This window comes from Equus quagga, chromosome 6 (genome assembly GCF_021613505.1).
Source record: "Equus quagga isolate Etosha38 chromosome 6, UCLA_HA_Equagga_1.0, whole genome shotgun sequence".
NCBI classification, from domain to species: Eukaryota; Metazoa; Chordata; class Mammalia; order Perissodactyla; family Equidae; genus Equus; species Equus quagga.
This window is the reverse complement of record NC_060272.1, coordinates 133517690-133544151: the sequence shown is the minus strand read 5'-3', so window position 1 is coordinate 133544151 and position 26462 is coordinate 133517690. Positions and strand designations below refer to the sequence as shown.

At 49.6% G+C, this 26462-nt stretch overlaps 1 long non-coding RNA gene across 2 annotated transcripts; it reads left to right on the top strand.

Moving 5' to 3' along the window:
- Positions 1 to 861: 861 nt before the first annotated feature.
- On the top strand, positions 862 to 26462 carry LOC124241324 (uncharacterized). Of its 2 annotated transcripts, none has more exons than XR_006889173.1 (3): positions 862 to 1039; positions 1274 to 1387; positions 26374 to 26462. It is a non-coding gene; the product is annotated as an uncharacterized LOC124241324 (long non-coding RNA). The 2 variants fall into 2 exon arrangements; XR_006889172.1 differs by lacking the exon at positions 26374 to 26462 and adding an exon at positions 8337 to 8492.

The following is a 26462-nucleotide window of genomic DNA, read 5'->3' as shown; positions in this document are numbered from 1 at the left end:
GGCCCCAGAAACTCTGGCCTGGGCTCACGCCACGCTCCAACATGCCAGGGAACTGTACAAGCCACACCTTAAAATCATAGTGCTCATGATGTTTCTGAAATGACAGAGGGTATTTTAAAGCAGGAAAAATAGTAACAAGCATGTAGGTGAGAGTTGAACTTGACGACCCTGGAGCTGGAGTTATGAGTCCTGTTGGTTTCCCTGACACTGTGACCAGGAGCTGAACCCCAGGTGGGTGGTCCCCTGCCTCCCAGAGGGAGTAGCAGGCCCCGAGGACAGGGGCTCTTCCTATGGCAAGTACTACCTGCGCTCTCGCTGGCCCGCTGCCCCCAGGGAGCCGGGTCCTTCACTGTCACTGTCCTAGCTGTCTTCTTGTCTGTGCCCGGTTTCCTGCACAGAACGTTCTAGTTCTTCTCAGGGCTCCCTGGGTCCAGGCATTCCACAGTGTCTGGATGTGGTTGAGGAATCTCTTCTCCAGAACCGGAGTCTCTCAGTGTGGGTCAGACACGAGGGTTCTCTGGGGCAGTCGCTTTGTTCTCTAGATGAGGAAATCAAGACTTGGGGACGGTGCGACTGCATGAAATGGCACAGCCACTTGTGTCGACGCTGGCAACAGAAACTTCCGTTCTGAGGGATGCAAGTCGTAGGAAAAGGGGCTTCCCACACAGGCCGAGGCGAGGGAGGCTGAGTCTAATCTCTTCTGCATGGGTCGGGCTGACTCAGAACACGGACGCTGAGGAGTTTAGGGGGAACCGTGCAAGTGTGACAGCTGGCCTAGGCGGTCACCCATGTGACATGCCGTTGGGCAGTTGCCCAGCACCTCCTGGGCCGGACGGTCTTCTGAAGGCAGGGGTGCAGCCCCGAGTCCACCAGGCGGGTGGCTGCCCTGCGCATCCAGCTTCTCACACGCGAGACACAGAAGAGAGGAGGGAGTTAGAGAAGGTGGTAGAACAAGGCCAGGGGAGAAGGAGCAGCAGGAAGGGGCGCAGTCTGGGGAGCTGCTGTTTCATACATCCTGAGGAGGGACAAGGAGTGGCAGGTACACACCCTTGAAAGCAGAGACCCGTGGTTTTCTGGAAGAACCTGGCCTTGGGCATTTCTCACAGGAGAGGGATCAGCTTCCAGCTGCACCCGGCGTCTGCGAGGAGCTTAGAGAGAGGGGGGCAGGGACCCCAAACACCCCTGGACTCTGCCTGGTGGGGGTCAATGCACCATGGGGAAACAATTCTGTCTTTTGACACATTTACTAAATGAAACACCGTTTGCTCAGCAGATGCCCACATCCTGGAGATGGTGTTGGAGGAGCCGGAGAAGCAACTTCCTTCTGAAACGTCCAGACTCAGGTCTGACCTTCGGAGCCAGGGAACAACATCACACAGCTGCTCAGGTCAGTGGATGCTGAGGGACCACGGAATCCAGAAAGGATGGCACCGGTGTCCCGCTGGGGTTCTGGGAACTCTGTGCCTCCTGCAGCCCCGTCCTTCTCACTCGGGGATTCTCAGAGCCCCAGGGTCTTCTGGCTGCTCTGTGACAAAGACTGTCCTTGAGCAAACTTGAGACAGGCTCCTCCAGACCCTCTTTCTATCTAGGCCTCCACCTTGCCTGCCCTGTCATTAGCCCATCTAGCCGAAAATTTTACCAAGTCAGTTCAGGGAGTCAGTTTAGGGAGAGCCCCCATCTCTGGGATCTGCTCACACTCCTTGTCCCGGACCCGGGACGTCAGATGGCCACCACTGCCCCCAGCCTGGATTTCTCCTTAGTGGTTTTTCACCCACCCGCCGACTCCTCCCTCTGCTCGTTGCTGTAACCCCCGCTGCCCCCTGGCCGTCTGTGCTGCATCGGGAGTGGGCCCATCTCCCGCCCGTGTTGCCACCGTCCTGAAGGAAGTCTTCCTTACTGTCTCCTCCTCTAGCTGGGTTTACCTGAGGCCGTGTGAGGGCTAAGCTGCACCCCGGGATGGAGGCCAGGCTCAGGGCTCCCCTCCCCAGACCCCCTCCCTGCCTGGAAGACCCTGAGGACCCTGGTTCTCCAGGGCATCAGTGCACACAGTCAGCTTCCGATAAATTAGATGTTAAAGGTTTAAGATGCGAGCTCTTTTTAGGGATGCTAACACTTAACACAGGATTCTGGAAGACTCCCAAAACTTCAAGACTCAAAATTTGTAAATGCTTCCTACTGGAAAATTTTAAACACATGCGAAAACAGACCATAGGGTAAAACTAACCCTCATTCTATTCAACTACAGTCAACTCATGGCCCACCATGTTTCATCTACACCCTCACTGCTTCTCCTGTTCCAGAAATCTCTCTCTCTCCATCATCTTCATCTCCATCTCTATCATCTCTGTCTCCATCTAGCTATATCTATATGGATAGATAGATTTCTATATAGATAGATTAGATATAATATATAGATCTGTATCTACATACAGATGGGTAGAGATACAAATATGCATAGATAGAGACAGATGGAGATACGTCTGGAACAGAAGTGGTGAGGGTGTCAATGAAACAAGATGGGCCATGAGATGTATGTCTCTCCTGAATATCTATGTATATCCATAGATCGATAGATATCGATATAGATATAAAAGTGAAATTCATATCCTGTGAAACTTATAGTCTCAAATGTGCCCTCTGGTGTATTGGACAAATGCAGACACCTGTGTAAGCCAACCCCTGTCGAGATGTGGACAATCACCACCACCCCAAAAACTTCCCTCACGCCCCTCCCCAGTCAGGCCCCTTCCCCAGCCCCTCGGAAGGAATCACGGTTATGGTTCTTTCCATTGCACATTAGTTTTGCCTGTTCTAGAGTTTCATACAAATAGAATCATACACTCTGTATTCTTTTGTGAAAGGGTTCTTTAACTCAGTACGTTGATTTTGCAATTCATGCCTGTTTGTTCTGTTGGGTTACTGAGTGGTATTGCATTTTGGGGATATACCACAATTAGTTTATCATTTACCGGTTGAGGGCACCTGGGCTGCTTCCAGATTTGGACTACTGTGAATGAAGCTGCTATGAACTCTGTGTGAGTGTGCATGTGTGCTTTCACTTCTCTTACGTAAATACCTAGAATTGGAATTGCTCAATCAGAGGATAGGTAACGTTTAGTTGTGTAAGAAACTGCCAGAACCTCTTCAAAGAGAAATGTGCCATTTCACGTTCTTGCTAACAGCGCGTGAGAATTCTCGTTACTCAGATGTTTGCAGCTGTCACTCTTTCACACTGTGGCTCTGCTACTGGGTGTGTGCTGGTGCCTCAATGTGGCTTAAATTTGCATTTTTCCGATGGCTAATGAAGCTGAGCAATTTTTCGTGTGCTTATTGGCCATGTGTGTACGTTCCTTTGTGAAGAGTCTGTTCAAATCCTTTGCCCACTTAAAGAAATTTGGTGGTTTGCCTTTTTACGACTGAGCTGCAGAAGTTCTCTGCGTGCTCTTGCTTCCAGTCCTTTGACAGGTATCGTTGATCCTCGTCATTCCTGGATTCCTTATTTAAAAATTCATCTGCTGCTACAATGTATTTGTCAGTTGATTCCCACGGCATTTTCATGGACGTGCACAGAGCCGGGGAGGTCTGAGTCACCGACTCGCATGTCCCCAGCTGAGCTGGAACAAGCTGGCCTCTGCCTTCTTCTTTCAGCTCATACTGAAAACAAGTGTCCTTTTCATGGTCTATTTAGTGCCAGGTTTTTTGCATTTTTGTACTTTTTGTGGGTGATTTTGCTGTTTAAAATGCCGTCGGTGATGGTGCTGAATGCTGTCTCTGTTCCTGAGGGCGAGAAGGCTGTGATGGCTCATGGAGAGAACACGTGTGTTAGATGGGCTTTGTCCAGGGTGAGTCAAGCGCTGTTGGCCGTGAGCTCAGTGTGCGTGAATCAACAATGCACGTTAAATAAGGTGTCTGTGAACAGAAACACACATGAAACAAGGTCATGCGTGGATCGGCTGATGAAAATGCTGTGACCAGGGGCTCATGGGGACCTAACCGTGTATTCTGTTGGGAGCGGTGGTTCTGTCTTCGCGAACTCAGTGTTCACGGTGACTTTACAGAACACGACCACTGCTAATACCGAGACCCCACTGTGCACGTTTTGCATGTCTCCTCCCAGTCTGTGGCTCCCTCTTCCTTTTCTTACTGACGTCTCCTGACGAACGCTAGTCTCACATTTTGAGGGAGGTTAATTCACCAACGTTTTCCTTGGTGGTTTGCTTTGTGTGCCCTAAGAAGCCTTTGTCTACTCCCGCATCGTGAAGACATTCTACGTTCTCTCCCCAGAAGCCTTCCAGTGTTACTTTTTTGGTGTCTACAATCTCTCCCACACTTATCACTGCACGTGTGAGGCAGGGGTCAGAGTTCCTTTTTTCCTGTGGATTTCCATTCACGTTGAAGCAGATCCTGGCCGTCCTATCTTCCTCCCTGATCACACTTCAGTGTGTGCCTCTAACATATGAGGACGTGAGACTCAGGTGAACGCAGCGCCGATTTACAGGCCCCTGTGACGGCAGCCTGCCCTCGGCTCCGGGCTCTAGTGTCAACAGTCACGTCCGTTCCCCGTGCAGGCACTGGCAAGGATTGGACCAAGTCCTTCGAACCACGGGCAGCTCAGCTGGTTTTCTCTACTTGAGTCTGCCATCCCCGGCCCCTCCCTGTCCTTGGAGTAAATGCCACATGAAGGGACACTGGACAGTCAAACATTTAACCCGCTTACTCTGAGCTGGAATTGAGGAACGTCCTGTTTGCCAGTTGTTAACACTTCCGATGCTTCCCCATGTTTGAGTCCGGAGGTAAACGCATTCATTTACTCCATAAATACTCATCTATCTCCCACTGTGAGCCAGGGTTCTGGGTGTTGTCCAAGACAGGTTAAACACTCGTCTTGTGGCCGTCCCGGGGCTTCCATCCTTGTGGGGCAAGGAAACACTAGGCAATGGGTGACACAATTCGCTAAGTTACGGTGGCGACGAGCACTTTGAAGGAAAAGTCCAGGAGATGTGGGATTGCCCTGTGAAGGGGCTTCGACCTCCTCTGGGGAGACAGGCGCATCTCTGAGGCAGGGATACCACCGCCAAATTCTAACAGGAGAAGAGGAATTAGCTAGAGGGGACGGGGAGAGCACAGCATGTGCAAAGGCCCTGAGGTGGGAAGGGACTCAGGACATAAGGATTGGAAGGGCGGTGAGTATAGAGATCACTGAGGGAGGTGAGACTGGGGAGGCTGGAGGGGTCTTGAGGGTCAATTAAAGGTTTTGCTTTATCTTTGGGTGCAGAACCATCCAGCAGAACTTTCTGTAAAGCTCTAAACCTGTAGTGTCCCATATGGTAGCCATCAGCCACGGGTAGCTATTGAGCCCTTGGTATGTGGCTAGTGTGACTGAGGAGCTGAGTTTTTAATTTTAATTAAGTAAAATTTAAGTAGCGCATATGACTTTGGCTGCCAAACTGGGCCATGTTCCTTTTGAGCAATGGCAAGCCGTCAAGAATTCAAGGGAGGAAGATGACACAAGCAGATCTGCGTCTGTGATTTGTCCTTTGTCGCTCTGGCTTCCGTGTGAGCAGTGTAAGGGCCACAAGGATGGAAGTTGCCCCACAAGACGAGTGTTTAACCAGCGAGAACGTCCCCACCGTCGTCCAGGGGACGGGGAATGGTGCCCTGGCCTCAGGGGTGCAGCACGCTGGAGAGAGACGGACAGATTCCGCAACGTCTGGGGGTGGAGTGGACACAGCCCGCTGGCTAGGTGGCGGGGGAGGGCTGGCCCGGCTCCCGGCCAGGCTGCCGACCACGGGGAGGACCAGGCAGGGAATTGCTGCCCCCCGCAGAGTGGGCCCTCAGGGTTGGTCCAGGCGTGCAGCGTGGGGTCCACGGGAATGCTGGCTGCCGGAGTCTCTAAGGAAGCTGAGCGGAGGCTCCAGTGTGCTGTATCAGTGTACGTACGTCACGAGCACTAAGAAAAGGCCCCATAAAATGCAAACTTTCTTCTCTCCCCGGACTCCTGCACGCGCTGCCAATGTGCTCACGCCCGTCACCCTCGCTCACAGCTGTCACCAGGGGTGTGAGTCCCATTTGATGCTCTTAAAAAACAAAACAAAATAACACTGACCAGCTAACAGGTACATTTCACCTGTTGAGAGAGTCCGAGCCGGCGTCCTGTTAGCGGTTTCCCGGTGCTCTGGGTGTGGCTCTGTCAGACTTTGTCTGGCTCCCTCTCCATTGGGGGGCCCTTGACTCTCTTCCAACTTCACATTCTCACACTTGGCCAGGCCACGGTTGGCAGGGCCGCTCGCAAGCCTGTTATCTAGAACCGTGGAAATCATTCACAGTTTTTGACCCAGTAATGTGGTGCCTGGGAAATTATCCCAAGGAAACAACTGAAAGAAAAAATAAGGTCAGGAAGACTCTTATTGTGGCGTTATCTACAATAGGGGAAAATTCCAAATGGCCGGCAAGGTCACCAATGGGGGCCAGCCCAAGTATACTGGAGAAGAGGGCAAAGAGGGTAGTTTTGAAGGTGACGCAATGACGTGGCAGACGCCCTCCCATTTCACGTGAAATAACAAGCACACTGCGACTGTGAGTCCGAGAACGGACCAGGAAAACACCTGTGGTGCCCAGATGGGAATATGAGCACTTTAATCTTTTCTTTGAAAAGCTTGATTTTAACGACATTTAGCTGGTTCTTGCAATATGTAGAATTCATGAAAATGATCGTAAACAGCATTTTGCAAATTGTTTAACGTGCGGGCAGTTATTTCTCTTGGGTCCATTTGCGCTGACCACAGTTTTCACACCAAAATTAGTTTGAAGCATTTTCTGTTGAGTTTTGTGTGTGCGTGATTGTATTTGTATTAAACTCTTACAAATATATCAAAACTGGTATATGTAACTCATCATCATTTTTGGGAGGAATAAAATTAAATGAGAAACAACATCTAGCAAAAAAAAAAAGAGAAAAGTGCATGGAGCCATTATTGCACACATCCCACTATTTCACGTCAGATGCACGGCTGACCCGGAACATCCCCGATGTGGAGACAAGGCGGGCGGTTTATTGTTCTTGTGTGTTTTGCGTGAGTCAGGCCCATTTGGATGCAGGTGTCGGAGCCCCGAGGCATGAGTGTTTGGGGTTGCTGTCCCCATAAACAAACACTGGGAGGAAAGGGCACCAGAGCGGCCAGGGGCCAACTCCCAGGCTGGCACCGTCTGCCCACCGGCAGCTTTCTGCCGCATCTCGTGGTCTCTATTTCCTCCCTTCTGCGTCAGAGGAGGTTTCCCCAGGTGTGGGAGCCCCGGCCTGCAGGAGCTCTGGGGAAAGACCCCGCCTTGTTCCAGGCTGAAGTCCCCAAGGGAAAGGGCTGAGGACAGGAGGCTGTCCTGGGTCTAGAGCCACCTGGGGAGTGGGGAGGAGCAGATCTCAACTGGGGACAGCTGGGGTCCAATCCCGCTGGGACCCTCTGAGAGCCTGCGGACCACGCCTCCAGATGTCTGTCCTCTAACTCCTGGCTGCCACTGAGGAAGGCGGCTCCAGGGGGCACTGCTGGCACCCCTGGGGATGTTCTTTCCAGGCCAGAGAGAGCTCCAGGAGGGAGGGTGTCCGGGGCAGGCCCGGGGTGCAGGCGTGGCCCCAAGACCCTCTAATCAGGGGCAGATTAACACGCAAGCCCCTCAGTGTGTGCAGATGCTCTTCAGGAAGACGCCAGGCAGCAGTGGATCTCACAGTTTCATTCATTCATTCCATCATTCATTCATTCACTTATTTACACCCAGGCAATGTTTGTTGCTTAAAAAATGGTAACATTATTAAGGCATAACATTCACACAGCAAACTGCATGTATTTAAAATGTTCCTCTGGGTGAGTTCTGACAGACGTGTACATGTGACACTGGTAGACGGACAATTGGGTTGTTTCCATGCTTTTGATGTTTGTAAATAAACGCTTCTAAAAGTGGACAGTATAATTTTATAAAAAACAGACGTCTATTGTTTTCTGGTGAAAGTAAATTACACATGTTGTAGTATACAGGAAAAACAGAGAAAAGTATAAAAAGCAAAAAATTCTTTATAGTCTCACAACTCAATTTCAACCACCAGAATTTTTTGCTGAATTTCTTCCCAAACTGTTCAATGCACGTGTATGTATGTATTTATGTCTACTAAATTGTCAAAACCAGTGCCATCTTACAAGTGTGATTTGATTCCTGCCTTGCGTGATGAACATGAGTGTGCTAGTCTGGGTTTCCCAGAGAAGCGCAGCATACAAATACGGTTTAATTTAAGGAACTGGCTCACTTGGTCCTGGAGGCTGAGAAGTCCTGCGGTCTGCTCTTTGCAGGCTGGAGACCCAGGAGTGCAGCTGGCCCAAGTCCCAGCCCGAGTCCAAAGGGAGGAGAAGGCCGACGTCCCAGCTCGAAGACAGTCGGGCACAGAGCGAATTCTCCCTCCTCAGCCCTTCGGTTCCATTCAGGCCTCAGTGGGTCCGAAGATGCCCACCGACGCTGGGGAGGCTTTACTCCGTCTGCAAGGCCAAATGCTAATCTCACCCAGAAACACCCTCATGGACATAGCCAGGATCATGTTTAGCTGAATCTCTGGGCGCCCCTGGCCAGAGATGGACACATAAATTTGTGTCACGCCCGGAGTCTTCCCAGCGATTGGACTTTTGAGGAAAAGTTTCCAGCAGTCACGTTTTTCACCGTGCTGTTGCTCTTGACGGCCCAAAGGACTCTTCAGTGCCTGGGACCCTCACGGTTTCAAAAACGTTATTCAGAAATATTCCAATTTTGTGCCGTATGAGGTGCTTCCAAATCTGTAACTAACTAATCAAGCTCCGTCACTCAGGGGACATTTTTTGCGCCTTGCCCTCTCTGATCGGGGTTGGGCTGGATGCAGGGACGCATGGCTGGGGTCGGAGATTCAGGGATTCAAGGCCCATCTCCAGTGGCCAGGCCTGGACTGGCCCCGTCCAGAGTTGCTCCTTCCCCGCTCCGCCCAGTTAACTCTTCTCCGTAGGCATGCCGCCTGCTCCTGTCCCTGGGTCCTCTGGCCTCCTCCCTTCCTGATGCAATTCCTGATGCACCCGGGGCCTCCGAGGCCCTTCCGTCCATCCGTCCATCAGCGTCCCATGCTGACCTGCCGTGACAGCTCTTGTGCTTCCAACATTGCGGACTCTGGAGAATTAGCGAGCAACCTGTAAAGAGCTCCGAGGGCCGGATTTGGGCTGGACTTGGGGGTCGTGCTTACGAAATTCCTTAAGGTCACAGTTATCAATTTCGTAAACTGTCTTTTCCACTTCACTAAATTCTATTTTGCTCCCTTGAAAGGCGGCCGGGCTAAGGATTAACCACATTGTGGTTGGTTTGCAATATTTAAATTCCAGACTGACTGACTCACATGTTTCACAGCCTCCTCCAGGACGGTTTCTTTCCACTGTAGTCGCTCGTGCAGGTGATGGATGGCCCTTGAACTATTTAAAAAGAATCAAAGTATTAATTATAAATTTAAACAGAACAGTCAGAAAATCTCTCTGATCCAATCATCTCATTTATTGCCTCCTGTTTTACCTTATTCACAGGCTTGCTTGCCTTTTTTTTTTTTGGTGAGGAAGATTGTCGCTGAGCTAACATCTGTGCTGACCATCCTCTGTTTTATGTGGGATGCTGCCACAGCATGGCTTGATGAGTGGTGATAGGTCCACATCTGGGATCTGAACCTGTGACCCCTGGGCCACTGAAGTGGAGTGTGCGAACTTAACCACTATGCCACTGGGCCAGTCCCTTGCTTGCCTTTCTTGTAATGTATGTTATTAGATTGTTGTTTTTCCAAAAAAATGAATAATTGACTTATCAGCAGGATATGCATTTGTTGTCTGGTTTGTTTTCTTCTGACGCTCTTCGGTCCTGATTCAACATGTGTCAGTGACACCACATCTCGATGCAGAAAGCCACGTTAGGAGCAAGCACCGAAGACGAGAAAAGTGGCAGTCGGAGCATCAGTGTGACAGGGTGGCAAACCCGAAAGGCAGGACCACCACCACGCCCCCCAGCACACCCGTGCTCGCTCATTCTCTCCTTCATACACATGTGTGCCCGTGCACATACATGCCTTGAATGGGCCGTTCTGGTGCTGTTGTCCCAAGGCCTGAGGACTGGAAAAGGGGCAGCCTTTCCACCGTGAACATCAGACTCAACACCAGGTCACGGTGTGCACCACCCAGGCTATAGGTCGTGCACTGAATGACCTGCCCAATGTCAGGGACCTGGGCTGTCACTTTCACCTTCTGAGTCCAGCACCTGAAACAGGCAGGGGACATGGGAGGGGCTCAAGAATAGTATTAGATAGGAGATTCCAATATCTGAAAAATAGGTCGTTTGTCCACAAAATCATTCATATGGTTCACCCTAAACTTTGTTGACCTGGAGTAAAGGAACGAGCACATTATCAGTCTTTGATCTTAGTCTGTGTAGGCCCACTCTCAAAGTGCATCCTTCTGGGGTTTTGCGTCTCTGATGCTGAGGACCAGCCCCAGAACTGAGGAGAATGTCCCAGGAAAACGGCCAGCCCGGGAGAGGCTCCTGCAGAGTTGCCCAGGCTGCTCCGGGTGGCCCAGGCCCTGCCCTGTGTGCTGGCGGTCCCCACACACTCTCATCCTTGCCAGGTGCTGGGACTCCGCCTCCCAGGCGTCTGCTGGGGGTTGATCACACAGGGAGGACCGGGGTCCTCTGTGAAGCACTGCGTCTCTGAGGCCGAGGGAAGAGAAAGAGGCGGTGGGCCAAATGCTGACAGCAGGGCCACTCACAGCAGACAAAGAAAGGACTTCTCATCTCTCCCTTTGGTGCTGGTGGCCAGAGGGAGCTCTCAGTGGCGGCAGGGGCAGCCGCCAGCCCTCCTCTGGTGGATGGTTGTTCTGAGCCCATCATGGCTGAGCGACACAGGCGGAACCATGAGACTCTTTCGGCCACGGCTTTCTGCTCCGTGGAGTTGCACCGGGCAATCAGCCTGGAGCCCGCTGCCCTTGCCGTGTTGGGGCTGGGGCAGAGCTGTGCGCAGGAGGACACAACATGTAGGGGTTAGATGAGAATGCTGGTGAAAATCGGAAACTGACCCTCCCATCGCTGAGACCAGAGCCCTGCAAAACAGCGCTAATTCCACCTCAGCCCACGGGAGGTTGGCAGGTGGACCACCTGGCTGGAGAACAGTGTGCCAGGCTGCTGAGAGTACCTGTTCCATCCTGCCTGTCTCCCTCCTCCTGAAGACCCAGGTGCTTCATTCTCCTGTGCGATGGTCCCGGACCCACCTTCAGAGGCTCCTCTATGTCCCACTTGTCAAAGCTTCCCTTTAATGCTCCCTAGAAGAATTTTGAAAAATCAAGTACTTTTATGCGTATTATAAAATTAACAACTAAAATTTTTCATCATAAGCTTAAACAGTTGTAAAGAATGTAGTTTCCAGTGTATACTAAATATTAACATCTTACAATTTGATTCTCAACATCATCCATTTAAAAATCCATAAACTTAATAGTTAGAAATTTTACATCATTTAATATTTTTCAGATATTTCTATTCTGATTTCCTCACAAAATTGTCTCTTAATGAGTTTTTTTTAATGCTTGGAAGCTGTTTGGGTCCAATCGTGTTCCTCTAAAACAAGTCCTAACCCCTTGTCGCTGTGAATGTGACCTTATCTGGAAAGAGGGTCTTTGCAGAGGCGATCAAGTTAAGGATCTTGAGATGCGATCATCCTGGACTAGGTGGCTCCCAAGTCCAGTTACTGGCATCCTTGGCAGAGAAATGAAGGGAGATTTGAGAAACACATGGTGCAGGCCGAGGGCAGACCGCCACGTGATGACGGAGGCGGAGTCTGGAGGGATGCGGTCACGAGCCACAGACGCCTGCTGCAGCTTGGTTGCAGACTTGTGGCCTCCAGGACTTTCATAAAGAAATGTCTGTTGTTTTGAGCCGCAAAGTTTGTGGTAATTTGTAAATGTGGCCCTAGGGAACTCATATAGGAGCATATTCTACAATTCAGTATAAATTGAAATAAAATCCGTTGTTATCACAAGCCTCCAAAGTTAAAAAAATATATATTTCTTCTGGATTGGGTTGGTAGTACAAATGTGAAAGCAAAACAGTAAAAGTCTGTTACAAATTTTGATAAATACTTTTAAACACAAAACGTAAAGTCTTATTGGAAATTCATTCCTTTGGAGATGGTTGGGGCTTTTTTTGTTTGATTAGTTCAGGTGCCTGTGGAGGCACAGTACTCGCTGGGTAGGGAGCCCTGCTTTGGATCTCTGTCTTTCTCTCTGTCTGTCTCTGTTTCCCTTGAGAAACCTTCCTTAGATTAATAAGGATATATGGATTGATAAATAAATGACAAGCAATAGGATATACTGGAGTGTATGAGGAAGCCATTTGGCGTAAATCTAATTCAGCCTGACCTTGTTTTTCCAAAAGGGCCTGACGTGGCCATTGAGCATGCATTGTATGTCTGCTTTAGGCACTTGCTGTGCCCCAAAGACGGGAACGATGCCCTTCAAGTTAAGTACGTAACTTCCCCAACGTGGTGTTCCTTAGGGATAAGCACCTCCCCCTAAACTAAGGAGGGATTGCTGGCCTGCAGTGCTCACCCTGGGACCACCCACCTGTGACCACAGACCTGCGGCCCGCTGGGTTCATCAGTTGCTGTGTGCATAGCTGTGCCGGCAAGGCAATCTTGTGACTGTTGTAACAGGGACGCTCCAATCAGATGTGACACCTGCTCTTTGATGGTAGGTAACCACTCTGTCCACCCCACTTCTTTGGAGTGCTCCGTTCCTTTGTGGAAGGGCTCTCCCGGGCTACATGGTCCGCAGATCCCGCTCATAACAAACTCATCCCAATTTTGATTTATAGATTGGTTAGGGATTTTTTTCTTTGACAGGATGGAAGCAGCTTTTTTTAAGTCGTTGATTCACTAAGTTGTCAGGACTACTTCTGTGACACAGCAAATATCTGTATAGTAATCTATCATCAAAAAAGGATTTTTTTTGATGAGGAAGATTGGCCTTGAGCTGATATCTGTTGCCCATCTTCCTCCTTTTGCTTGGTGAAGATTGTCCCTGAGCTAACATCTCTGCCCATCTTTCTCTATTTTGTATGTGGGATACCGCCACAGCACGGCTTGATGAGTGGTGTGCAGGTCCGCACCCGGGATCTGAACCTGTGAACCCTGGGCTGCCAAAGCAGAGCACGCAAACTTAACTGCTATACCACTGGGCTGGCCTCCAAAAAATAATTTTAATGATCTACCAACTGGTTACTTCTCAGGCCCACCTTCAAGTTTTCTGAAGTAAAGAATCAGGAAGTGGCTGAATGGCCAAAGAAGGTGCTACCTGACCTTTCTCGTTGCTGTCTTCATGGTACTGTGTTCCTTTCCCGGTTCCAACCCCTCCTCCATCTCTCTCCTCAGCCCTGCCTTGCACTGTGTGTCTAGTAACCCCAGGCCTGCGGTCCAGGGGCGGCCGGCCCTGCTTCGTGTTTCTGTGGACTTTTGACTGGAGCTCATCGGTGGCCTGTCCTGTGATTTTGGATTGTGAGCTCGTGTTTGGTGGGACTTTGCTCTGGGAACTCTCATGCTCCCAGTGCCACCAAGCCAGGGACACATTAGGTTCTTGGCTTGAGCATTCCTGGATCATATACATAGAATAGGTCCAAAGGATCTGCGACCAGAGCTTACAAACTTTCAGGGAAGAATACTTTTCCTCCCCAGAGCTGGGGCCAAGAAAGACGTGTTTTCTTGCTGTCTCCCTTTGCCAGTGGTGGATTTTTCTAGGATCTCCTGTCATTGAGAACACAGCCTTTCTAGGGTCCTGGGCTTTGTAAGGTGGTCCCAGTTCCAATTCTCCCACATCTGTGGGCCAAGCCTGTTCTGTTCCCATGGGGCCACTAACATTCGGGCTTCTCCTGGGCAGCCAGCTCTGCTATTCACATGTTTGTGACATTTTATCTGTCACGTCTAGGAGTCATAGAAATGACATCTCCTTCCTCCCTCCCCTTCTCTCCACCCCCAACTCCTGTACTCTTCCTTCTATAACTCTTCTTTTTCTAGATCCTTCCATGGTGCCATTCAGAATGCACAACCCATGGTAAACAAGCCCCCTTCCATTTCCCTCTCCTCACAGGAGGAAAGGCTCTCAACAGCCCAGCTCCTCCTGAAACTGGCTGTCCCCTGACGTTGCTGCCCTCCTGCATCCCTGCCTTACCCTTGGGCACGCCACTGTCCCCTGTCCCCGAGGGCCACTGGGAAGGAACTCTCTCAGCCTCATGAAGAATATCGCTTCCAGGTGATTCGTTCCCCATTCATGGGCCCAAGTGCACCCTGTTAAACCCTCTCCATCTTTCAAAACCACTCTTTATCCCTACTCAGTGCCACACACCGATTCCCCACACCCCCTTCACCGGCTCAGTCTTCCTTGCCACCTCCGTGTGAAAATGCACGATGGGCCCATCAGTGTCAATGTGAATGGTCCAGCTCCAGGCCTTGACATTCCTTGGCTTCCGTAACTCTCCATGCCTTCCTTCACTCCTTCGCCCCACAATGCCTTGCGCAGCTCCACGCTGGACCACATCACCGACAGCTCGTCGTCTCTGAACCGTGAGTCCAGTGCCCCAGGTCTCGTGTTACCTGTTCTTCCAGGGCTCTCATTTCCTTGCATCCACAATGCTGCTACTTGACAGAGTTGAGCCCACTGATCTTGTGGCCCTTCCGGTTTGTCACCCGTCCTCGGTGAGTTTCTTCCCTGCAGAGCTGATGAGTAACTTGAACCACAGTTTGCCAGCACGGTAAAGAAGTGTGTTGCCTTGCCGTTCAACCACAGAAGCTCTGCAATCCTCCCAAACTTGTATCAAATAACTCCACTTCTACTTCCAGAATTAAAATAGTGTGCATCGCTTGATGAAATCTCCAGCTTTAGGGTTTGGGGACCAGTTCATGCTCTTCACCACCATGTGTCCTCAACTCAGACCAGCCATCCATGCCAGTGGCCCTGGCCAGCTCTCCCCCCTGCTCCAGCCAGTTCTTTCTAAACTGTACCATTCTCCTGGAGGGGCTTCCTCTGTTTCTTTACACCTCTCTTGGCTGATGACCTTGCCTTGACTTCCTGTGGCAAATTAGTGCTGGTAAAATTGACTTTCTACTCCCATACTGACCAGCTGGTCTGCCTCTGCGTCTTCGTGTGCCCTCCAGGGCCGCGCTGCCTCCTTGCACTCTGGGCATCTTTTCAAACGCGGATTCTGAGTTGGCAGGTGTGGGGCGGGCATACAGACTCTCCATTCTAACAAGCTCCCAGGTGAGGAGGATGTTGCTGCTGGTTCTAGGACCTCAGGTGAGAGCCAGAGCGTTGTGAACACCTATTTGCTGTTTCCCTAGCATCTACTCACCACTCCCTCCTTGCATGTGATTCTGGGGACGTTGATTCCACCATTGTCTCCCGAAGTACACCTTGCTTCTTGGCAGGTGGAATGGTCAACAGTCCATCTCATGCCAGGGCCACGGTGACTGTTCACAGGGGCACATGGTCCCTGCTCCCCGGTGTGGAGCTCAGGGAGTTTGGGAAATTCTGTGCCACAGACCCGCTTCCTCTGGATGTTTGACGTGAGGTTGCGACTCCTGGAACCATGGCTGCCATTCTTCGCTCCAGTGGGGCAGCATCCAGAGGAGGAAGGCAACACGTGGGCTGAGGCACAGCCACGGAGGCCACAGCCAGAGGGCAGAGTGTGAGCAGGCCCCCTCCCCTGGGCTCTGTGCCCTCCAGCAGGGTGTACGCCCACCTGCTTTGGGCCTTCTGTTGCGCGTGGCTGAGACATCAAGTGGCACAGGAGACATCGCGCGCCGGTGGTGAAAGAACAGATTGTCAAATAATTCTGAGACAAGCCACCAATACAACACAGTCAGATCTCTGCCTCATGCTACAGAACATTTCTCAACGAGTCATAACTCGTTAGTGATTGAAATCAAGGTCATTCTTCTTCATCTCCGTCAGCTCTCTCATGTTTTTCCAGCTCTCTTTTCTTCTGCTGTGTGGAATGAGGGTCAGGCTGTCTTCCCTGTTTTGGCTGGATTTTCTGCTGGGTCACCTCCGTTAGTCATCCCCAGCTGATGGGAAAGTCAGGCCTGCTGAGAGACGAGAACACAAGGGCTGTGGCCTGGGTGACACCACACTGGCCATCATGAGAAACAGCACTAATGCTCCCCTCTGGTTCTCTCATCAGCCCTGCGTGGCCGGCATTGCACGCGCAGAAATGGAATCTCAGAGACACTAAAGGACATGCTGAGCTCTCTCGGCGGAAACGTGGCAGAGCCAGAATATCGATTCAGGAAGCTCCTCCAAATGCATCCCATTATGGCAGATGATTGATGGTCCCTTCCCCCTTTCTTTGGCAAGAGAAGTGCCCTGTTCCCAAGCAGAGGCAGATACGCTGACCACCCTAATCACAGGGTGAGCACAGGATCCAAGATAGCCCATCAGATTCTTCCTTGGAAATCCGTGTCTTGAGCTGAGAACCCCTGTGGGGAGAGGTTAGAGCTGAGACATCCTGTAGAATGTTCCAAATAGCTGCTCTATGCGGCCCTTCTGCTGACAACTCCACGCTTCTCGGGCCCGGCTGTCTGGCTTTTCCATGGCTGTGATCTGCCGATGGTCTTCCTGTATTTTTTGCTGGTTTTGAGTTCACCAGATTCAGTTTCTGTTGCTTGCAGCCGAAGTGTCATCCTGACATTCTCTTCCCAGTCAATAGCGTTTTCTCCCAGAGGGAGTATCCAGGAGGCCGCGGCTTGCCAGACGGGATTGAAGGATAAGGCATTAGCTGGGTACACACCAGCGGGGAGGAGAATTCCAGTTAGCGAGAAAAGCACGCCCAGAAGCCCAGCTGCCTTCAGGGAACCGCAGGTGCTCTGGCCTGGGCGTCACATTGTTAGGAGAGTGACTTGCATTAGTCAGGAGTGCGAATCCACCGTGTGAGTTATGGGCCTGGGGTGCAAGACAGGAAACGCCCTGACACAGTGGTGGGGGGGGGGAGGATGCACGTGGGCGGGCAAGGCGGGGCTTGCAGGGGATCCCACGGTGGGACCACGAGGGAGGGCCCTGCAGGAAGGCACAGAGCCGGGCCTCTGTGAGGCTTCCGCCACTGTGGGTTTGCCGTGAAGCGCCTGGTGGTCAGCAGTGGCAGAGGGGAGCGAGGGCAAGCTGGAACTTTCCGGCACTGGCACGAATCTGCATCGCAGAGACCTGCAGGGAGTGTGGAAAATACTAGCCGGCAGCCACAGGGCAGCAGGCCCTGGGGACGCCTTTCCCGGCCCGACCTGGTTGCCTGGAGAGCGATCCTGCATCCGCTCGACCAGACGAGCCTCGTGGCAGGTTGCTCAGATGCCAGGCTGAGTGACACAGGGGTGGGGAGGCAGGGCGCCCGTGGCAATGATGCCCATTCCCGCAAAGTGAGGACGGGCAGCAGGGGAGGTTGCTGTGGTCTGAATGTCTGTCCCCCCACCGTCACGTGTTGAAACCTATCCCCCAGGGTGGTGGTGCCAGGAGCAGGGGCCTTTGGGAGGTGACTGGGTCATGAGGGCGGAGCCTCCATGCCAGGATTAGTGTTCTCATAAAGGAGGCACCAGGCAGCTCCCTCCTTCCATCACGTGAGGGCTGGTGGGATGTCAGTTCTCTGCACCCGGAAAGAGGGCTGTCCCAGGACCGCACCCCGCTGGCACCCTCATCCTGGACTTCCAGTCTCCAGAACGGCGAGAAATAAGTTTCTGTTGTTTCAGCCACTCAGTCTGTGATGGGGATTCTGTCAGAGCACCCGAGCTGACTCAGACAAAGGGACGGGAGAGAGGTGGCTGGAGACATGCACAGGACTTGGTGGTCAATTGGAGCTGGTCAGTGAGAAAGATGGGCACTTCTAGAACAATCCCCACGTCTCAGGCTTGGGATCTGGAGGGCTACAAGAGGGCAGTCTCCCTGAGCTGGAAGGATGAAGGAGGCAGTCTTGGAGGTAGAAATGGCACCACCTCCAGGATTCCTGGATGGGATGGACGGAGCTTGTTCAGGAAGACCACGAGGAGGGAGAGGGGTCTCTGCACACCCAGCTCCACGCTGCCCGGGCTGTGGGCTGGTGGCACCACGACAGAGCAGCACATGAGGGACCTACAGACACTCTGGTTATAGGGCGAGTTCCCGGGGCTGGGTGGGTGACTCATCTGTAACCAGGACACGGACGAAGAGATGGGCAAATGTGCATGGAAACCAAGCAGACGGGCTCTGATAGAGGAGCACGGTGTAAAATGGGGGCTGTCCAGACCCGGGGTCAAGGAGGAGTCAGCAGAGGACAGGTTTCCAAATTGCTCCTGGAGATTCAATGGGAACCAGCAAAACCGAAGGTGGCTGAGAAGAAGCATGTGGACAGAGGGGTCAGCACTGCACGGGATGCAGGCCAGGGAGGCACGTGGTGTGCAGGAGAGGACAGCAGTCCAGGTGGCCGAACTGACTGCAAAGGGGGGCTGGCCGCAGGTGGGGCTGGAGAAGTCAGTCTGATTCATGCTGTCTGACCAGCGGCGTGGCAATATGAATCCATGTAGAAACTCTAAATCAAAAATATGTTCTCTTTTACTCTTTCAATAAACTGAATTCTCTATATATTGAGCAGTATATGCATTGCTTATCAATGATGAAATCAGCAGTGCAAATCATTTGACAAAACATTCTAACAACGTTGGAGGCATCTGACAAAGTTTTGAAATCGGTGGCGCCATCTCTGGTTTGCTGTGGCTGTCATCAACCGGGGCCCATGTCTGTGCCTTGACGGAGTGGAGGAGGCTACACCCGGTCTTCTAGACTCCCGTGTACTCTGACAGTCACCTGGGGGCCCACACGGAGGGTCACTCACGGAGAATCTCCTGACACCCACGGCATTGATCGCGGGAAAGAACCTGGCTCAGATTCCGCAGAACTAACCACGGTGACACTCCGCAAGGCTCAGCTCTTATAGAATTGTCCAGAGGTGACCAACTAGGTCAACAACAATGACCTTGGAGTGAAAGGTTTATTTGGTCGTCTTCATTCTATCAATTCTCCTTTACCTTCAATCCACGGTCGGTCGTTTGGCCAACTTTCGTGACTCAGTAGCTTGAAAGAACTTCCAGGTCAATGCATTTTTCATTTTTGTTATCACACAACACATTCCATATAACGGATTCAGACGGCCTAATAGTTGCCCTCCTGGAAATGAGATTTCATTCTTTTTTTTTTTTTTTTCTTTTGAGGAAGATTAGCCCTGAGCTAACTACTGCCAATCCTCCTCTTTTTTTTTTTTTTTAAAGATTTTATTTTTTCCTTTTTCTCCCCAAAGCCCCCTGGTACATAGTTGTGTATTCTTTGTTGTGGGTTCTTCTAGTTGTGGCATGTGGGACGCTGCCTCAGCGTGGTTTGATGAGCAGTGCCATGTCCGCGCCCAGGATTCGAACCAACGAAACACTGGGCTGCCTGCAGCGGAGCGCGCGAACTTAACCACTCGGCCACGGGGCCAGCCCCCCAATCCTCCTCTTTTTGCTGAGGAAGCCTGGCCCTGAGCGAACATCCATGCCCATCTTCCTCTACTTTATACATGGGATGCCTACCACAGCATAGCTTGCCAAGCAGTGCCATGTCCACACCCGGGATCTGACTCAGCGAACCCCAGGCCACTGAAGTGGAATGTGCGCACTTAACCGCTGTGCCACCGGGCTGGCCCCTATTCTGCTTTGTTTTGGTGGGAATGTCGTGGCCCCTCAGTGCTTGCTCGATCCTGCCTTATCTTGATGAAGACATCTTATTTTATGTGCTCATCACGCTGATCATTCCTCAGGTTAGTCCATTCGCTTTAACAGTTGGAATTTTCTCCCAGTAAAGTCAAGTTCCTAGAACAGTCTCCACGTTGAACGTTTGATGGCCGCCGCTTCCCAGTTTACTGGAGCGGATCCCCGGCGAGCCAGGAGCTGCCAGGCTGGCCTTGCACCTCGGCCCACGGGCCCAGTATGCTTCTGCACTTTTCGTTATTTTAATTCCCTTTTCTACACACGTTGTTTCATCCTCTCTGAAGTTCACTTGGTATATGGTAGCAAATATAAAGTTTATTGAGCATAGATAAAGTGAGTTAGCTGATTTATAGTTTTTATTACATTTTTCAGAGATAAATGAGCACAGCGTTGTGGCTGCTGCTGTGTTAAACCATCCTAATATTTCCCAACTCCTGGCCAGAACTCCTCATTTTCGCTGCCTTCTTACACGGCACCGCCTCGACAGAACCCGGTGAGGCACCAATCTGAGTTCTCTGGCTGAGACCGTGTTTTATGAGCACTGACAATAAAGCCTGATAAATTGTTTCAGATATCTTCGAGCACCTCAAAACCATGAATTTACCATGAAAAACTTGGATTTTTTACATTTTAAGTAAATTATTAAAGTAACTTTTGTGTCAAAATGGTGGAAGCTTCATTGGTTAAGATCGAAATTTTATTGTCTTGATTTATATATTTTCCCCAAAATTGTTTTCTTATTTCAGTTAGATATATATTTTGCAACAAATCGATTCTATAAATTTAGATTGCAGTCATGTGTCCACATCAATATTATCTTTTAAGTTCTATTAAAAGTATCCTGTCTGAATATGCCAAATTATTTTTTAACTATACAGTCAAACTTTTAAATTGTGAGGGTGTTTTTAAAATGTCAATTAGATTTATTAATAGAATTTGTGAGCTTTTCCCCACATGCTTTATTGTGTGTGACTTATTCACAATGTTATTACATGTGTTCTCACTGACAGTTACAAATTCTTTGTGTGAGCTGGAACGTTCTCACTGCCAATTCTAATAAAACAAGTATTACCGCTTCCCACTTTGAACCATACGACTCTTGAGTAACATTTACATCCAACAACTGTATCACTAACAACAAAAGTAAGCCACTTGTTTTTTTGAAATTAGCAAGTTGTATCTTTTCATTTCAGGAAAAACAAATGATTTCATGGGCAATGTATTGCAAGTTATCCAAAGTATGAAAACAAAAGGATGGATTTACTTTTACTTTTGTTTTTTCCCCGAAGCGATGAAAGACTGTAAAGGGATGGACGGAAGGCATAACCCAGAAGGACAAAGAGAACAGCAGGGAAATGGCAGTAGGACATCTTGAGTGCTGGAGATAAGATGCACAAGGGACAGCTGAAGTGCAGAGAAGCTGAAGTCTCACCCAGCGATACGGAGCTGAGAAGCAAGTCTACTCATACGTCAGACAGCAGAAAGGACGAGGATGCAGAAAGGACAAGGATGCAGAACAGATGAGGATGCAGAAAGGGGAGGATGCAGAAAAGACTAGGGATCATGGGCACCAGAGGCCCCGGACGGTGAGGAGAGTAATGCAGCAGGAAGCAGGATTGTTGGAAACCCCCAAGTCCCTCCCCCCGCCACACTGCTCCTTGACCACCCTTCCCGGCCCTGGAAACGTCTGGAAGTTTGCTGCCTGCAGAGGACCAGGTGAGCGAGTCTGCACCAGGGATGCAGGCATCACTGAGGGGAGTTGATACTGGAAGAGCACCTGCCCTCTTTCTTCACAGGCCTCTAAGAACACTGGTGGCGAGGGTCATCCTCTCCAGGCGGGAGACCCGATGGCCTTCTCCAGAGAAACTCGCCAGCCCGAGAGCGAAGACGGTTCTTGGTGAAACAGCTCAGGTAGCTGAAAATCCCCCTGCTGGGAAGCTCACCAGCCGAGCAGCTTTCCTGGCCTTCACTCTTTCCAGTCAGCGTTTCATACCCTGTTCTAAGATCAGACAGCCACGATTCAGACATTCACAGGAAGCTTCCAATGAAAGAAACAGAAACCAAGGCAAATAGAAAAAAAAAGAAATTGAGAGAAAAGAGATAATGTAAAAATAAAAGGAAAAGTTCCTAGAAACTATGGTTTGTAGTCTCAGAGAAATAAAGGAAGATATTGCATATAAGAAATAAAGGCAGAGAGAAACAAAATAGGACTATTCATAGAATGAAGATGGGCCTCGGAAACTAAAAAAGTGAGAGCTCAGAAAAGTTTTAGTGGAGGTAATGGAAGGAGACTGGAGGGTGCCTCCAAGTAAGGAGACTTTGAAGGAAAATAGCAGAGAAGAGCAAAGAGCACGAGAGGAGCAATCTGGACTCCAGACGTGTGAACAAAGGATCCTCGTAGTAGAGATGAGAGAAGAGAGAAGAGGAGGAGATTATACAAGAAAACATTAAAGCATTTCTAGAACAGAAGGACTTGCGTTTCCAGTTGAAAGACCCTGAGTGCCCTGCAAAATGGAAGGAAAAAGACCGTCTCGTCCCCAACGCACAAAACTTGGAATGTAAAAACACTGAGATCAAGAACCGCTTGACATCCCACCATGCGGAAAGAAGGGACCTAAGCTGAACAATGTGGGGGCTAACAGGAGGTGAAGGAACTGCTCCCCAAGACCACAGGGAGACCACGTCCACTGAGACCCAGAAGGGCAAGCAGTCAGGGGCAGGGCAGGAAACGGATGTCTCAGTCCTGTGAGTTCCTGAGGAGCTTACTCTGCAGATAGCCTTTCTCAGGAAGCTACTACAGGATATGCTCCAGCAAAATAAGGGAATAAATCAAGAAAGAGAACAACACGAGGGCCATGTAGTAACAGAGAGGTAAAAGAGTCTCCACGATGACCTGTCACCTGAGGTCCCTGATGTTCCCCTGGGCAGAGCCTGCAGCGCACCTGCCAGAGGGAACAGCTGGAGGAGGGTTCCAGAAGGACTCTCTCCAAGAAAAAAAATGCAGTTGACAGAATATGTGAAGTTTCTGAATGGACTGAGAGGAGAGTCAAAGTTCTGGTGAAGTGTTTTGGAATGAATTTATTTTTTAATTTTATTTTTTGCTTATTATTTTTTTTAGGAAGATTAGCCCTGAGCTAACATCTGCTGCCAACTCTCCTCTTTTTGCTGAGGAAGACTGGCCCTCAGCTAACATCCGTGCCCATCTTCCTCTGCTTTATATGTGGGACGCCTGCCACAGCATGGCTTGTCAAGCAGTGCCATGTCCGCACCAGGGATCTGAACCAGTGAACCCTGGGCTGCAGAAGTGGAACATGCGAACTTAACCGCTGCACCACCGGGCCAGCCCCTGGAAGGGATTTGTAATAGGGGCAAAAAAATTGATAACCTGCCATACCTTATAATGAAATATAATATCTTTTTCTGGTATTAAATAACTTGTAATTTCAGGAAAAATAAATGGCTTATTTTTGTTCTTAGTGACAAATGTTGGATACAAACATTACTTGAAAGTTGTAAGTATCATCAAACACGTTTTGTCAGAATGGGGAATAATGTCCTGACAAGTTCATGGTTCACATAAAGAAAATTTGTACTCTTCAATGGGAGAATACAAAATAACGTTATGAACCAGTTACATATAACAAAGCATTTGACATATACTCTTGGCGACAAAACTTTGGGAAGGTGATTGATAATGAAATGAAAAAATTTAGCGAATACGATCAGAATCTGTAAGATTTTTTACTGCACAGTTAAAAATAATCGAACATTTTCAGATGATATACTTAATAGAACTTTAAAAACAATATTGATATGGGCATGCCACCACAATCTAAATTTATGGAATCCACTTGTTGCAAAATACCTATCTGACTGAAATGAGAAAATAATTTAGGGGAAAATTTATTAATTAAGGCAACAAAATTTTGGTCATTACCGACAAGACACTTGGTTTCACAGCTGAGGTACATTGTATCAGCCTGCTCCTGCGGCCGCAGCAGACCACCACAGGCGGGCGGCTGGAAGAGCAGACGCGTGTTTCTCACCGGCCCAGGGGCTGGCGGCCGCCATCCAGGTGCCGGCAGCATCAGGTCTGGCACGAGCCCCTCCCGGGCTGCGGACGTCCCCCTTCTCGCTGAGTCCTCACACGGATGAGAGAGAGCAAGCTGTCTCACGTCTCCTCCTATAAGGGCGTTAATCCCATCGGGGCCCATGCTCATGCCCTGGTCTAACCCTACTCGCTTCCCAAAGGCCCGACCTCCAAACACCGTCCCACCGGGGTTCAGGGCTCCAATGTGAGAGTTTCGGAGGGACACGGTTCAGTCCACAGCACGCGACGAGCCTGTGGAAAGGAGGTGATTCCATGGCTGGAGCCGGGGCACCATCTCTCTGGAGAGCAGCTCCTCACATCTGTGGGGCTGAACCGGCACTCGCCCGCGTCCTGGCAAGTCTGCTCGCGGGTGTGTGCACGTGCGCACCAGGAGGCGTGAGAAGAGCGCCCAGTGGTGCTGTCTGTAATTGTAAAAACGTGGGCAACGAAAATGCCTCGTCCACAGGAGAAAGAACGAGCTGGGGAAACGCCACGTGCAGTTACGTGAATGTATCTACAAACGGTAGCTTTCTGCACAAGAAGGCAAACTGCGAAAAGATGCATTCCGAACGACGCCAAGTATGCAGAGTAAAAAAAGAAAAAAGAAGCAGTATAAGGTGGGCTGTTGTTACACACATATGAAGTGTCTGGATTAACTTCAATCGCATGAACAAGTTCCGAAAACAATACTGTAATGATTCTGACTGAGGTTCCGTGAAACATAGAGATAAACTGAAGAGAAGGGACGTGTATATTCCATTAAGTTTCTCCAGCAAGAAATGGCATATGTTGGGGCCGGCCCAGTGGTGCAGTGGTTAAGTTCGCACATTCTGCTCCAGTGGCCCGGGGTTCACCAGTTCAGATCCTGGGTGCAGATCTACGCACCGCTTGCCCAGCCACGCTGTGGTAGGCGTCCCACATATAAAGTAGAGGAAGATGGGCAAGGATGTTAGCTCAGGGCCAATCTTCCTCAGCAAAAAGAGGAGGATTGGTGGGAGATGTTAGCTCAGGGCTAATCTTCCTCAAAACAGAAAAAAAAAGAAATAGCATATGTCTCACCATGTAAGTTTCTTTGTAGCCCATCAGTAGATTTTGGCAGTCTTCTTCCTTAGGTCTAGATTGCTTTTTAGGATTATCTACAGGCATTTTGTGTATTTTTGCTGCTGCTGCGTCTGCTTCTGTTAACGGAAGCTTTCTCCATTATAGCTTATATTCTGTGATTGTTGTCTTGTAGAAAAGCTGTTCAGGTTTTATGCTTTAATCTTATGGCTGATCACTTAATGCATTATAAGAATTTTACGTTGATTCCCTTGAGTTTTAAGTACATTATTCTATTATCTTCCAACTGTGATCAGTTTATTTTGTACTTTTAAATAATTGTACATCTTGCTCCTGCTTTATTTATTTTTTTAATGTTTTTCATTGACTGCAACTTCCAGAAAAATGTTAAATAATAGTGATAGCAAACAATTTTGTTCTGTTTGTAATTAAAATGAGAATATCTCTGAAGTATGATTTTGGTTGTGGCTCAGAATTAGGTAACACTCTCTTCTTCTTAGGTGTCTCAACTTTTCATTACTAGTAGATATTAACTGTCAAAAATTTACTTTGGGTATTAAGCGAAACATTTTCTTTTTACTGCATCTTTTCACGTTAATATGTAGCAGATTGAGTGCGATATTTTAAATGCACAATTGGGCCACTAGAGGGTGCTGTGCTCCCACTTTTTAACTCCCCTGCGTTAAATTGCAGACTCTTTTGTTTAAAGTTCAAACATTTTCAATTTAATATGGTCCTTAAACTATTGTCCTCCTTTCAACTTTCTCCAAAGTGGCCCTGAATTAAGAATATGCTTTATTAAAAGTACTTCTTTTTTCCCCTTTACTTGGTCGGTTTTGTGGGGGTAAAATGTACACACAATAAAATTCACGATTTTAACGACCCAGAGAATTCTAACAAATACATGCAGTATTGTAACCAGCCCAGTTGTGATAGAGAACATTTCCGTCACCCCGATAAGTGTCCCCATACCTTTTCTAGTCAGTCCTGTCTGAGACCCCGGAAACCCCAGATCTCTGCTGTCTCTATGTTGCCCTTTCCTGTCATTTCACGTAGACGGGATCGCGCGGTGCTGGTCTGCCGTGTCTGGCTTCCTCCTGTAGCTCATCCTTTCAGGTGGTCCAGTCACTCAGTAATTGCTCCTTTCTGTTGTGGAATAGCGTTCCATCACGTGGACACACGACAACTGGTTTATCCATTCACCAGGAGATGGACGTTTAGGGTTGTCTTAGCTTTGGGATGTTATGAACAAAACTGCTATGAACTTGCACATACACATCTTTGTCCTGACACATTCTCACCTCTCAAGCAAGTACATGACCGGGGTATTGCTGAGTGAGACGATTAGTATACGTTTAATTTCACGAGATGTCGCTTTCCTAACGGCTTCCCCCAGGTGGCTGTTCCGTTCCCCATTCCCACCAGCAGTGCGAGAGCTCCAGTCTGTCTCCACGTCTCCGTCAGCACTGGGTATAATCAGTCTCG